Here is a 13,240-nt window from a genome sequence, read left to right as displayed (position 1 = left end):
CTATACGTTATCTAAATAAAATGTTGAACTTTGTGGATGGGCACAGTAATCAGTACTTGACTCCACTGACAGGGGGTGGTGCATACCAGCACAAGTGAGGGCTGAGCAGATAATGAGGGGAGCTCTGAGGCTCAGTCCGCCCACCTCTCACTGTAACTGTGGAGGGGAACATGCTGACTGTGCAGTCCTACTGAAGTGCTCCTGTAATTAACTGAGTGTGCACGGCCACAGCTGTGTGCTCACAGCCAGCTGAGCAGTCTGGCCAAGTCCCTGTGGAGGCGAGACACTGAGAAAGGCTAAACACAAATGAAAAGAGAATCACGTACTGTAACATCAGCACTTCCATCACTTTGTTGTCTCGCAAACTCAATTTAAGGACCACAGTCTCCATCATTTTCCATCAGGCAGAAAAAAGTACAGACCACCAAAATAACTTTTAGTTGTTACTAGTTGCATTGGTAGAGTGACAAAGAGAAAACATGTGGGCCACCTGTGTTTGTGTAGCAGGTACTTAAAGGCATGGGGTGTCTGGCCTTGCAGCAGGATGACAGTGGTGTTGGTATGCTTGTGATGCTTGAATGGATTTATGAAGCTATTAAGCTTAGATATCCTTAGGTATTGTGGCACACATCTGCTCCTCTGCAGCAAATTGGCACCACAAGTGATTACAAGGTTTCTATGGCCATCAGTTTGTGTGTGGTGTGTGGTGTGTGTGTGTGTGTGTGTGTGGTTGTGTGTGTGTGTGTGTGTGTGTGTGTGTGGTGTGTGTGTGTGTGTGTGTGTGTGTGTGGTGGGGCTTGTTTGTGTGGGAGAACTTGCAGCTGGCTGAATAATTAGTTTGAGCCATTAAGATACTCTTGACTGTTTCTTCACATATTACATCCCGGTTATACATAAACATGAGCTATGTCCCAATTGTATACAACATACTAATTCTAAGCAGGTGTTGAGCATGTCATGTGGACAAATTACAAAGTTAAATACACAAAACAGTCACTATGCATACTACACGTGCATGGTTTTTGAGTGTCTTGTTGTCACACACAAGAAATGGTTGAAGAGTTGCTCATAGCTTCAAAATATAGTAGGACAGCTACAGACGAAGTTGAAAAACTATTTTTTTTCACGTTTTTCTTTGTCACCAATATTGCAGTATTGCAATATTGCACACATGTTCAGGCACACGTATTGTTTCATTTCCCTGACAACTAGCTGCAAATACAGCATACCAAGACAATTAGCAATGCAGTAGACTGTTGTACAGTGGTTCTCACACTTTTTTAAAAAAAATTAACTTCTTTTTGAAATATTTTCTTAGCTAAAAATACATTCGTTAGTATAGCATAATTATTTTAAGAATTGTGCATGAAGAGAAATCTCAAGTACCACCAACAATCTAGAATACCCCCCCCCCCCCACTTATCACCTATCAGTGGAGGGCTGCCCTTCGGTACTGCTCGGCCTTTTTATCTCTACCTGCCCTCATTACTTTTAAAGTTGTAGTGTACTGCCTTTCTTCTTTTTTTCGTTTGTCTAAATTTACTATACGCCTTTTAATTTGACCTTCTTGATATTGTGCCATATAATTGGCCCTTATCAGGCTTCTACCTAAATCCTGTTTCAAATGAAATATACTGTTATAATGGGCTAGCTTCTCAATCCCTGTAATTGCAAGTTCACATAAAAAATCATTTTACACCCCTTGCACATTCATTGATGGTTTAATTAACTAGGTCCCTTTTAGATATTTGAGACGGAGAGATTTATGTATTTAATTTGTTTACACGCCCAGTGGTTTCATACTATTGAGACTAATTGCACGGTGTTAGAGGCTATCGCCTCGTTGAGGCAGGGGACCTTGTCATCTAGCGCTCGCCTGCTTTTATGAAGCGCTGTCCCTGAGAAAATATTCAGCTCTGACCTTTCAGAATCAAGATTTAAATTTGGAACGCTTTAATAAAGAGCCAGCGAAGCCAAATTGTATTAAAAGATTGTTGCTTAAATGGGCGGTGGGCCTGTAAGAGAGAGGATGACAACAAAAACCATTTCTGGAAATTAAAAAAAAAGGGCTGTTTGACAGTGATCAAGCGATAGCAGTTGGTGCTTTGCATATGCATTTTGTAGACCTATGTTTGGGGATCTATTTTGATTAATTAACAAACCAGTTTGCAGCCGGGCAATCATAAATCTTGATTGTGCAACGTCAGCAAATTGTCTTTGGACAGGGTTTGTTTACAAAGTTGCTGAGGGCAAATCTGACCACTGATAGCTGATCTTAATTAATGTTGCGCATTGTCTCATTCCAGTAGTTCAACAGCAATTAAATGCACCAACAATGGAACGTTCTCATGTGATTAATTAAGGCATAAAATTATCGAGTCTGCGCCTCTGACTGGAGGATGGTTAATTATTTATAGTTAAATTAAGTCACAGCCCCATGTCTGATGGAAAGTACTGCTCAACCCGCTTGCCATTTTTGTATTTCTCTTTTGCATTTTGTAAATGTAATGACTTCTTTCATTTCACGGTAACATTATCGCATTTAAAGTAATCACACGTGTTAAATTATTTCATAAGACCTTGACCTTTATGGCGCGATAAAAACTACCAACAGAGAAATTGAAATTGAGGTGGCAGAGAAGCTCAAAGATGTATTTCTTTTTCATTATGTTTTTAACATGTTTGTTTTTAAGGGTAAAAGGGAGTCAAGGAATTAATTTAAATTTCATAAACATAGCATAATAAACCAAAGCAAGAAGATAAAGCTTCGGAAGGATGAACACATTTGACCTTCCTTCTGAACGTGGCACCGATACAAAGCTAGATGTGCAGATGTGACTGTAATCACTGAGGTGTTTTATCGTCTCATCGGTACTGTTTGCTCTCCTGTCTCATGAGATAAAAACGGCGGTGCGATGACTACAGATACTAGCTCCCTACTGAACTGTTCACAATCAGCGGAGAAATTAGACAAGACAATGCAAAACAACGCAACGCTGAGGGAAGTCCCAGCCACATGATGCTTTGCAACATGCCATCAGAGTTGTGAGTGTTATTACTCAATCATAATTTAAAACCTTGTGCACAATTACTTCATTAAATTTGAGAATCTTGCAGGATAAACTCCAAGAAGGACAAAAAAGAGGGAGAAGCTTTGATGTCCAATGGTGAATCGTATTTTATTGTATATTTATGTATTGAATGTTCATTTCAAGGCTGTTGCTTGGCGTTTTCTCCCAAGTCTTTAATCTATTGACAATATCTTCGTTGCCATTGACAGGATGTCCATATAGCTGTGAATATATGGTCTTATACAGAGCACCTCCTTTATGACAACATGTTTGTGTAAGAAACAGACAGGGTTGTTTAAAGGTCCCATGACATAGTGGATGCTTTAATATAGACCTTGGTGGTCCACTAATACTGTGTCTGAAGTCTCTTTTATATAGACCTTAGTGGTCCCCTAATACTGTGTCTGAAATCTCTTTTATATAGATCTTAGTGGTCCCCTAATACTGTATCTGAAGTCTCTTTTATATAGACCTTAGTGGTCTCCTAATACTGTATCTGAAGTCTCTTTTATATAGACCTTAGTGGTCCCCTAATACTGTATCTGAAGTCTCTTTTATATAGACCTTAGTGGTCCCCTAATACTGTATCTGAAGTCTCTTTTATATAGACCTTAGTGGTCCCCTAATACTGTATCTGAAGTCCCTTTTATATAGACCATAGTGGTCCCCTAATACTGTATCTGAAGTCTCTTTTATCTAGACCTTAGTGGTCCCCTAATACTGTATCTGAAGTCTCTTTTATATAGACCTTAGTGGTCCCCTAATACTGTATCTGAAGTCCCTTTTATATAGACCTTAGTGGTCCCCTAATACTGTATCTGAAGTCTCTTTCTCAAAATTCAACCTTGGTGCAGAATTACAGCCACTAGAGCCAGTCCCACAATGAGCTTTCCTTAGTATGTGCCATTTCTGAGCCTGTAGCTTTTGAGAGGGGGGGGGGGGGTGACAAGGGTGTGGCCTTGACCAACTGCCACTAAGCTCGTTTAAAAGCCATAATGTCTCTCTGTCATGGGTGGGCCAAATTCTCTGGACGGGCAAAGCAGAGAAAGGGGAGATAACCTTGCCCCTTATGACCTCATAAGGAACAAGATTCCAGATCTGCCCATCTGAGCTTTCATTTTCTCAAAGGCAGAGCAGGATACCCAGGGCTCCGTTTACACCTATCTCCCTTTCTAGCCACTGGGGGACCATAGGCAGGCTGGGGGAACTCATATTAATGTTAAAAAACCTCATAAAGTGAAATTTTCATTCCATGGGACCTTTAAAGAGATGATTAGACTCATGCACAGTAAGAGTAATGGACTGCTTGGAACATCTACAAGAGCCATCCGTTTCACTTCACTTCTTGACATACTATAAAATGTCTGGCTTGAAGAATTAAACTGTGAGGAGCGTGGCTCAGCAGACACATGAATCAGTCTTTAGAGACAAAGACCAGCCGTGTCTGAGTATCTACAAATGTCTGCCATTAGTGAAATTGCCCATTGCTTCAACTGCTTAAATACATTAGAGTCGTTGACACAAACATTAAGTTAGCTTTAAACTGAGCTCTTCATGAAAGCGCCTCATACAGTTCTCCATGTGATCCTCATTCATTTCAAAACACAAAGCTCACACACTGAAATTTGGTGGGTTGGGTAGTGTTTTTCACTAAAACTGTGGTTCAGACCAGTCTGATTTGCTCTCGCGTTGTCCCATGGGAAGCTCCGTCTGCAGAGGAAACCCACCTGTCTGAAGCTCAGAGGAGACATCTCTGTCTTTATCAGAGTAAACAGACACACCAGGCAGCCATTATCCAAAACCCTTTGCTGGTGATTTATGTAGTCTTAAAGGAATACTCCACTATTTGTTGAAATAGAGCTTATCACGGTCTCCCCTGGCTGTAGATAGATAGATTTTTTGCCCAGTGCATGCATTGTTTTAGTGCGTGATGTCTGTGCCCATGTAGTGGTGCTTCCACCAAATATAGACCCAAGTCAATATCTGCCTAGGAAATGTCTAGTCTTAATCTGCATTGCTATTTGTACTTGTTGTGAATACGCAGGCCACAAGAAGTAATTAGGTTGTTGATGTTTTTTTGTTGGCTCACTTTTCAACATGCTAACCGGCAACACAGGATTCTATTCACCACGCTAAGCTAACTAGCGGCGGCGCTGCTGGCGTTGCACCGGACTAAAACAATGCATGCGCTGAGACTGAAATGCGTTGGCCCAGCTATCTACAGCTAGGGGAGACCGTGATAAGCTCTATTTCAACAAACGGTGGTGTATTACTTTCAATTTGAGCCAAATTAAATTGAATGTCGATTATCACAAAGCCTTCAAGCCTAGTCTGTTGAACAGGGTGCTGTGATATTAAACAATGGGTCAGCAGATATTAGCAAACAGGAGATTGATGAGTTTCTAATTACCTGTTTCGGTAACACTTTATAATAACCATCCCTAGGACATGTTGCAGCGTTCACTTCCCAACCAATTGTGCAATTTGCTTGTTGGCAATAAACATTTAAACTGTTATCCATTGTATTTGATGTTGTTGGGTATCAAACAACGGAATACAATACAAAAAGTAGGTAGTATTTTACAGCTGTTTGCAATGATTCTCCTTTCCCCCACAATGCATTGCATTTCTTTGGGAGATGACAGATCAAAGAGAGACAAGGAAGAGTGTCCAGCAGTAGATAGATAAATACGTACATACTGTGGATATACATATAGATACCCTAGATATGAGGCACGTCACATCTGCTGTATCTGCTGGGTGAGTTCCTCAACCAGCGACTAAAATGCACTCACTTCCCTTAACCCGAACTCTCCACCGCAGTTTCCATATGACGACACCACCCGCACAAGCACCTGGCAAACACAGCCACGCATTTTCACTGGACATAAACACTAGGCAAATGTGTTGTTACTACCATGAAAACGTGGGATATCTAATCGGAAATGTGTTTTCAACGTCGGGGGAAATTTTTAATTAATGATTATCTGGGGGGGTGGGGTGGGGGGGGATTTCACAGGTGGGACTGGCAGGTTAGCCCTTAGCTAGCATGATGCCTTTTATTTCTAGATTTAGATGGATAGATAAGTTTACTGGTACTTATCTGAACTAACGACATGATCGCTGTCACTAGATGTAAAGAAAACATTGACATTCACTGACCATAAAAAAACATGTTGTTGTTGTATGCACTGCGGTTCGTAGACTAGCTCCAGCGCTCGTTGCTGCGTTGCTAAATGATAGCAACTCCCCAGGACACTTCACCCCTCATTGTCCGTGGAACATACATTTATTTGGCTTCGGCGGCCATCAGTTCTTGGCAATTCCCCATTCTCCCAGGTTTGAAATGATCCGGCTGCGGGCCATCCGATATGTTATTAGTAGTTCTTGCCGCCTCTTCCTCATCCCAGTCGCCAAAATTTTAGTGCTAGGCTGAGGCTAGTCTCCTCCACGTCTCCCCAAAATTACATCATCACAGAATTGCGTTTAAACAAAACCCAGCTAATACAAAAAACTGGCCTTTAACACCAGTTGGAGACATTTTTAATATATGATATACATATCTTGAGTGATTTATGTACCCTTAATCGAAAATGGTGGTTAACCAGCAAAATGGCCTTTAAGTGAATGGTCATGTGACTGTTCAGACAGTGCAGTGATAATGAGTGAAGTTATTAGTAATGCCGTAAGTTGAACAGTTTATTGTTGCACACACAACATTTGATTTATTATGTTAAGTATGATTACCAAATCATGTGGAAACCTTTAGCACATTGTTTGTAGACTGTCAATTGTAAAGGATCTATAAACATGATCTAGATAGCTACTATCAGTGCTCAAATAGTCATCTATTTTATAGATTGCTTAAAAAGATATAATAAGCCGGATTGGCTCAAGTGTTAGAGCAGGCAAACATATACATAGAAGTTTATCCCTCGACGAGGAGGTCCAGGGTTCGATTGACTATTTCCTGCATGTCTTCCCCCCCCCTCCCCTTTTTCACCTAGCTGTCCTGTCCAATAAAGGCAGAAAAGCCCCAAAATGATATCTTAAAAAAAAGATTTAATGTGATCAAATCAATGTATGTTGATGCTTTATAAACCATTTCTTTATCTTTAACTAATTGTTATAACTTGCAACTTTACAATGACATCCACATAATGTTTACAGACACTGTACAGAGTGTTTAATAATCATTAAATGAATGAACAAATGATTGTACATGACACTAAACTAATGATAAAATGACATGAAATTTTGCTGCTCTTATTTTCCTCATTGTATATGTCTTCTTATTTTTACTTTTTATATTGTTTACTTGAATGTTATGTTTGTCTGTGGACCTAATTGGTAAAATATGTCTTGTCTTCACCGTGGGATAGAGGGAAACGTAATTCCAATCTCTTTGTATGTCCTGACATGTGAAGAAATTGACAATAAAGCAGACTTTGACTTTGACTTTGACTTTGAATGATAATTAGTAAACCTTCTAAAGCATAATTTAATTGCTTATCAAGAGTAAAGTTACTGTTAACTAAAGTTTAAATAACTCTAAATTTGTCACTTACTAATGATAGTTATTATAAAGTGTTGGGTGGTTGCTTTGGGTTTTTTTTCTCCTTCTTTGTTTTTTTGGTCCTGTCTTGTCTCTTTGTGTTTGTCTTAGTTTCCTCCCGGGTCTTGTGTGGTAGTCTCTGTCTTGTGTTCCCCGGTGAGTGTCTGTACGTTCTGTTTCCTGTTTTGTTTTGATAGTATGGTTTCCTGTTTGGTCTAGTCTTGCCTGGTTTTGCTTTTTGCCTGTCTGGTTGTCTTGCCCCGCCCTAATGTGATTCACCTGACGTATCACCTGTTCCTCGTTACCTCTCTTGTATTTAACCTCTGTGTTCCCTTTGTCTTTTGTCAGATCGTTCTTGTATCTTGGTGCCTTGCTCCCTTCATCCGTGTGCTTCCTTGTTACCCTGTTTTTGTATTGCCTCCACCCCTGAACTTGATTTTGGGACTTTGTTCTCTATGGAAATAAAGCCTTGTAAAGTTCTCTCCTGCCTGCCTGCCTTCCCTTCTCTGCTTTTGGGTCCTCCCTCATCCCTCGTAACAGTTATCACTGTTTCTATTTTAGATTAGATTATATTAAATTCAACTTTATTGTTGTTGTGCAGAGTGCAAGTACAAGGACAACGAAATGCAGTTTGTGTCTAACCAGAAGTGCAAAAAAGCAGAAAAGTGCAATGTGATACACAAAGTATAAACAGGTGGTGAAACGGCAGGACAAGAAATATATTGCAGTTATAAGAGCAGAATAACCATGGCTATGTAATATGAACAATATGTACAGATATGTGCATTGTAGTAACAGTGACATTATAATAGAATAATACAGGTACACGCAGTGTATTAGCAGATTATATAAGAAAAAATAGAATTAATATGGATATTCTGTTTGAACCATATAGGCAGAAATGTACAGTGTGTTAGCATTATAAGAGTTGTAAGAATAAGTGTATGTGCAGGATGAATATTATGAAGAGCAGTGTTTTAAAGTTTTTGGGTTTATGTAGACATATAGGAAATGCTTTAAGCTTCACCACAATGTGTAATATGCCATGCAGTAACACTCAGTCATCCCTTTTTGTTTTTCACTTGAAGAGGGAAATTTGCAATTGAAATGTCTTTTTTGTTGCACATCTACATGCACGCAAGTATCCAAGATATTACACACAGCTTTGGCCTTCCCATTATTGTGACAAGAGCACTGCTTGGTGATTCAGTGGGCCTTGCTCTCTAAAAAACAGCTGTCTAACTGCATCCCATTATGGCCATCCACTCCTCTCTCTCTCTCTCTTGCATTTGACAAATCTCCACAGCTGCTCTCAGAGGGAAAGCAATAAAAACTATAATATCCAGTATACATCACTTTGGAAAGAAATTGTAGTTATTTGTGTAAAAGCACAAAATGTTACTCACTAAACACACTTGCCAGCCACTTTATAAGGTACACTTTGCAAGCATCGATTCAATAAGGTTCTCAAAACATATTGGGTCCATATTGACGTGGTCTCACATTGCCAGACCTACCTACAACAGAACTCAATCACAACAAGCACCACCACCACCACCCAGCCCCATGCACAAACCCCGGTCGGCTCCTCCACAGTCATTGCACAAAAACGCTCTGGGTTTGCATTTCTTTAAACCAATCACAATCACCTTGGGTGGCGCTAAGCTCTGGACGCACAACGGTGGCTCTGCAAAATAGTCTCTGGAAAGAACTTGTTTTGGTGGAACGTTTGCACCCTACAAAAGAAAATGCCACCTGCAATATTAAATTAATCTAACTGTTCACACATTACAGTGACGTGAGCTATTTAAATCAGCTGACACATGGTTAAACCTCATTAGCTCTTACCGTTGCATTGCTGTGTGTACTTTCTCCACAGCAGTCCCACCAATCGGTCCCAAAACCTCCCAGTTAGAGAGGACATGCCCTAAACATATTCGTTGTAAATCTTTGCCATCATTTCCCAAAAATACCAAGCAGGCCTGTCTTGATGCACGATCCAAATTTTCTTCTAAAGACGCCATTTTCAGCGTGTAACTTCCTAGCTCGAAGTTTGAAGTTGTTTCCCAAAGCGAACAGAGTTTGAGAACGGCAACACATAGAGCAGAATGTGAGGGATAAAGCCTGACATCACACACCGGATGTTAGGCTTTATCCTGGATATGTGCTTCCGTTGATCCAGACTGATATTTACATGATTTGTCAGCTGTACATCCATGATGTGATTCTCCCGTTCCACCATACACCCACGGTGCTCTATTAGATTGTGATCTGGTGACTGTGGAGGCCAATTGCAGTGCAGCAAACTCATTGTCATGTTCAGGAAACCAGTTCGACATGATTTATGCATGGCGTGACCGCCACGTGATTGGCTGATGAGATATTTGCATTCAACAATCTGGAGAATCTGAATCCAGAAGGACTTTTACTTTTCACAGTGCCTCACGTTGATACAATACATTCACATTATGTTCTGCTTTCACAGCTAGCAGATTTATTACAACCATTTAAACCTGTTCTTTGGTAGTTATAAAAAAAACAAATTGTTGATTGGCTGCTGTAATGACCTGTCGTGACCACTGGATGGCACTGTGGCTTTATCTGTAAACCCACAGAGCAGCTCTCCTCTGATCAGCAGTTAAAAAAAAACTTTGAAGAAGTCTCAGATTCCCCCAAGGAAACCATGAAAGACAAAGTTGTAAGAGCTGGAGCCGAGACGATTAAAAAAAAAAAAAAAAAAAAAAAGTCTGACTGTAAAAGAGCTGGTGTTGTGATCTTGTTTCCTGTGATCCATATATATTGAGCAAAGGGAGAGTGATGGTGGAGTGGGGACTGCAGCACCTCAGTGGCCCTGTAGATGAATGAAGATGCAAATGGAGGGAGGGGGGCAGTTAAAGCCTTCAGTGACACTAAGCACACCCCAGAGGCCCTGGTGCAGAACGCTCAGCCTCAGCACATCAAGGACACAGCCTCTCTGTCTGAGCGTCCCCGTTGGCACGCATCACATCCCGTCCATCTACATTTTCATCCAGACAAACACTTGACTCCCCATGCTGAGCTGAGCCAATGACAAGAGACAGATGTGCCCTCCTTAGACAATCCAGTTTGATAAGCTGCTGCTCCACCAACTATTAAATAAGCAAAAAGGAACCACCGGAATGAAAAAAGAAGAAAAAAAAAACTATTTTACATGAGAATGAAAAGGCCTGGAAACCGTACCCTTGCACGTTGGCTTCGCCTTGGCTGTAAATGTCAATTTCATGTCAGATTCTTTCTCTATTCATCCATGACGTCTGTGATTGCTTCATCCCTTTGCATGAGAATGGCTTGAAATGAACGTTGGCCTATTCCGGTGCTCATTTTCAGTGCCATGTATGAAATGCATCTTAAAAGGGCTGGGTGGCAGACAATCACATGATCAGGCTCGGCTCTATATAAAATTGTGCACTGTGTGGTATTATGTCTGAAGTTATGCAGTGTGCCTCAACAGGCTCAAGGTGTTTTATAGTTTTCTTTATCCACTAAGAGCAGCTTCCCTGTGGGACCTTGGCTATGCTAAGGAGTGCCATAACCATGATGCAGGCCCCATGTGGCATGTTGTTTCTGTGAGTCATTCATGCATACAGTACTCTGGCTTTCCTCTCCACTGCTTACAGAAACGCAAGTGAGCCTACAGCAGGTGAACCTGTCATAGTCAGCATCTGCGGGATCCTAACAGCCAGCGAGGGGAAAAAAGTGAAGGACAGAGGAAGTTTTGTTGTGAAGAGTTGTGCTGTGTGCCACCTGGGAGGCTTGGTAATGAAGGTGAAACGCAATGTTGTCCTAAAGACACATGGTGAGAACGACAAACTGTTAACGAAATGCCATCACTGTATGTTACCGCTTTCCTTTACAAGCCAAATGTTCAAACATTTAAATCAAGTATGCATTGGTTTATGAGTTACAGTAATAATTAAAAACGAAAAGAAAAAGAGCATGCAGCGTGTGTCAGAATATGTAGGCCATTTTTTAGTTGATAAGCCAAAAACTCATATCCACAATGCCCTTTTGGCCTTTTAGAGCGTTGCTCATGCAGTTGTGTTTGGCACTATGATTTGTTTAAATGTTGATTTATGAACTAATTGTCTGTAATTGCTGCTTAGTGCCACAGCTAATCCGAGCTGTCTGCCTCCTGAATCACATTAGGTCAGATTTGTATAATGAAGTAATTAGTTCAATTACAAAGAAGAAAGTAGGGATAGCGCAAGAAACTGGGAACAAGAAGCTAGAATGTACCCCACGAGCGTGTTCCTCTGTCTAGCTGTTAAGATACTCGGCAGAGTATGTGGAAATAGCCTTGTGAGCAAATGATTTTATTAATTTAACCAAAGTTATTTTGAATCTTGTAATACAGACATTTCTTATGCTGTTCTTTTCCAATGCCTTTTTCTGGACCTCACATATCTAGTGATTTCAGCTTGCTAAGAATCCTCGCTACTTCACACGTTCCCAAAAAAAATACAGCTCTGTGTTTTCTATTTGGCTTCTGTCAGCCGCCAGAAGCTGCCATCACAACCAAGAGTGCTCCATTGTCTGCTAGCATTGTCATTGTTATTAGTCTTTTGGATTGCCTGTGGAGGAATCGGCAGTCTCCGAAGGAAGCAGGCGCCAGGCTGGATAATTAGTTGTTCTTCGATGCCAGACGGGCACATTGCCGTCACTTGGAGGGGAAATAGAGAGTGGCATCACTATCACAGTAACACCGGAACAACCTTTGGTATGAGGGCTGGGTTCCAGCGCATCTGTCACACCACTAGTCATCTACCCACTGGCAAGACAATAATGCCTACCATTCTAGCAAGACACAGCATGGATAATTACTTTATCTGAAACGGCGTTATACTTGTCAAATTTGTCATAATTAGTTGTGGTGTGGTGGAATCGATGTTGAGTTTCTATGTTGGCTCTGCTGGTTGTTGTGGACAAAGATATTGAAATAATTTGGCATTTTATATCTTCCATAAAAAGGACGTCTGTAAAACAAATAGAAAGTCTAGTTTGCCTTGCAAGACCACACGTGTCCAGCAGATGTGCAGGTATTAACACTCATGTTGTTCTCGGGTCAAATTGATCTGCTTTCCCATGTCAATGTTCTTTTTAACTGCCCAATTGTAAATACCCAAAATAACATGATTGATTCCACACAACGCTCTTTGGCAAGTACAAATCTCCACTTTTATTAACTTCTGGGTGTCTTATGAAGTGGTTTTGAAATAGTATTGAGTAAAAGTTGACATATTCCAGTCTGTGATTATCCATCAACATACATGCCTTTAATTTTAGTCTAAATAATTCCTAATTTCTGCTTTTCTAACTTAAACATTAGGTATAATTTCCTATAAATTAGGTTTATTGACCATAAATTCCAAAAATAACTGTAAAACTAAAGTTAATAATAAAGTTAGTGTTACGTAGTGTTGAAAATGTAAAAAAAAAGTGACAAAAGTGTTGAAGAAAGGGACAAAAATGGAAGAAAAAGTTAAAAACATTGATAAAAAGCGTCAACAAAAGTGTTCAATTTCAATTTTGACGGGAAGGCAACACAAGGGTTAAGTTGGGCGTGAAACCAACTTTA

The sequence above is a fragment of the Etheostoma spectabile genome, chromosome 7, assembly GCF_008692095.1.
Source record: "Etheostoma spectabile isolate EspeVRDwgs_2016 chromosome 7, UIUC_Espe_1.0, whole genome shotgun sequence".
NCBI classification, from domain to species: Eukaryota; Metazoa; Chordata; class Actinopteri; order Perciformes; family Percidae; genus Etheostoma; species Etheostoma spectabile.
Note: the sequence above shows the minus strand (reverse complement) of the source record.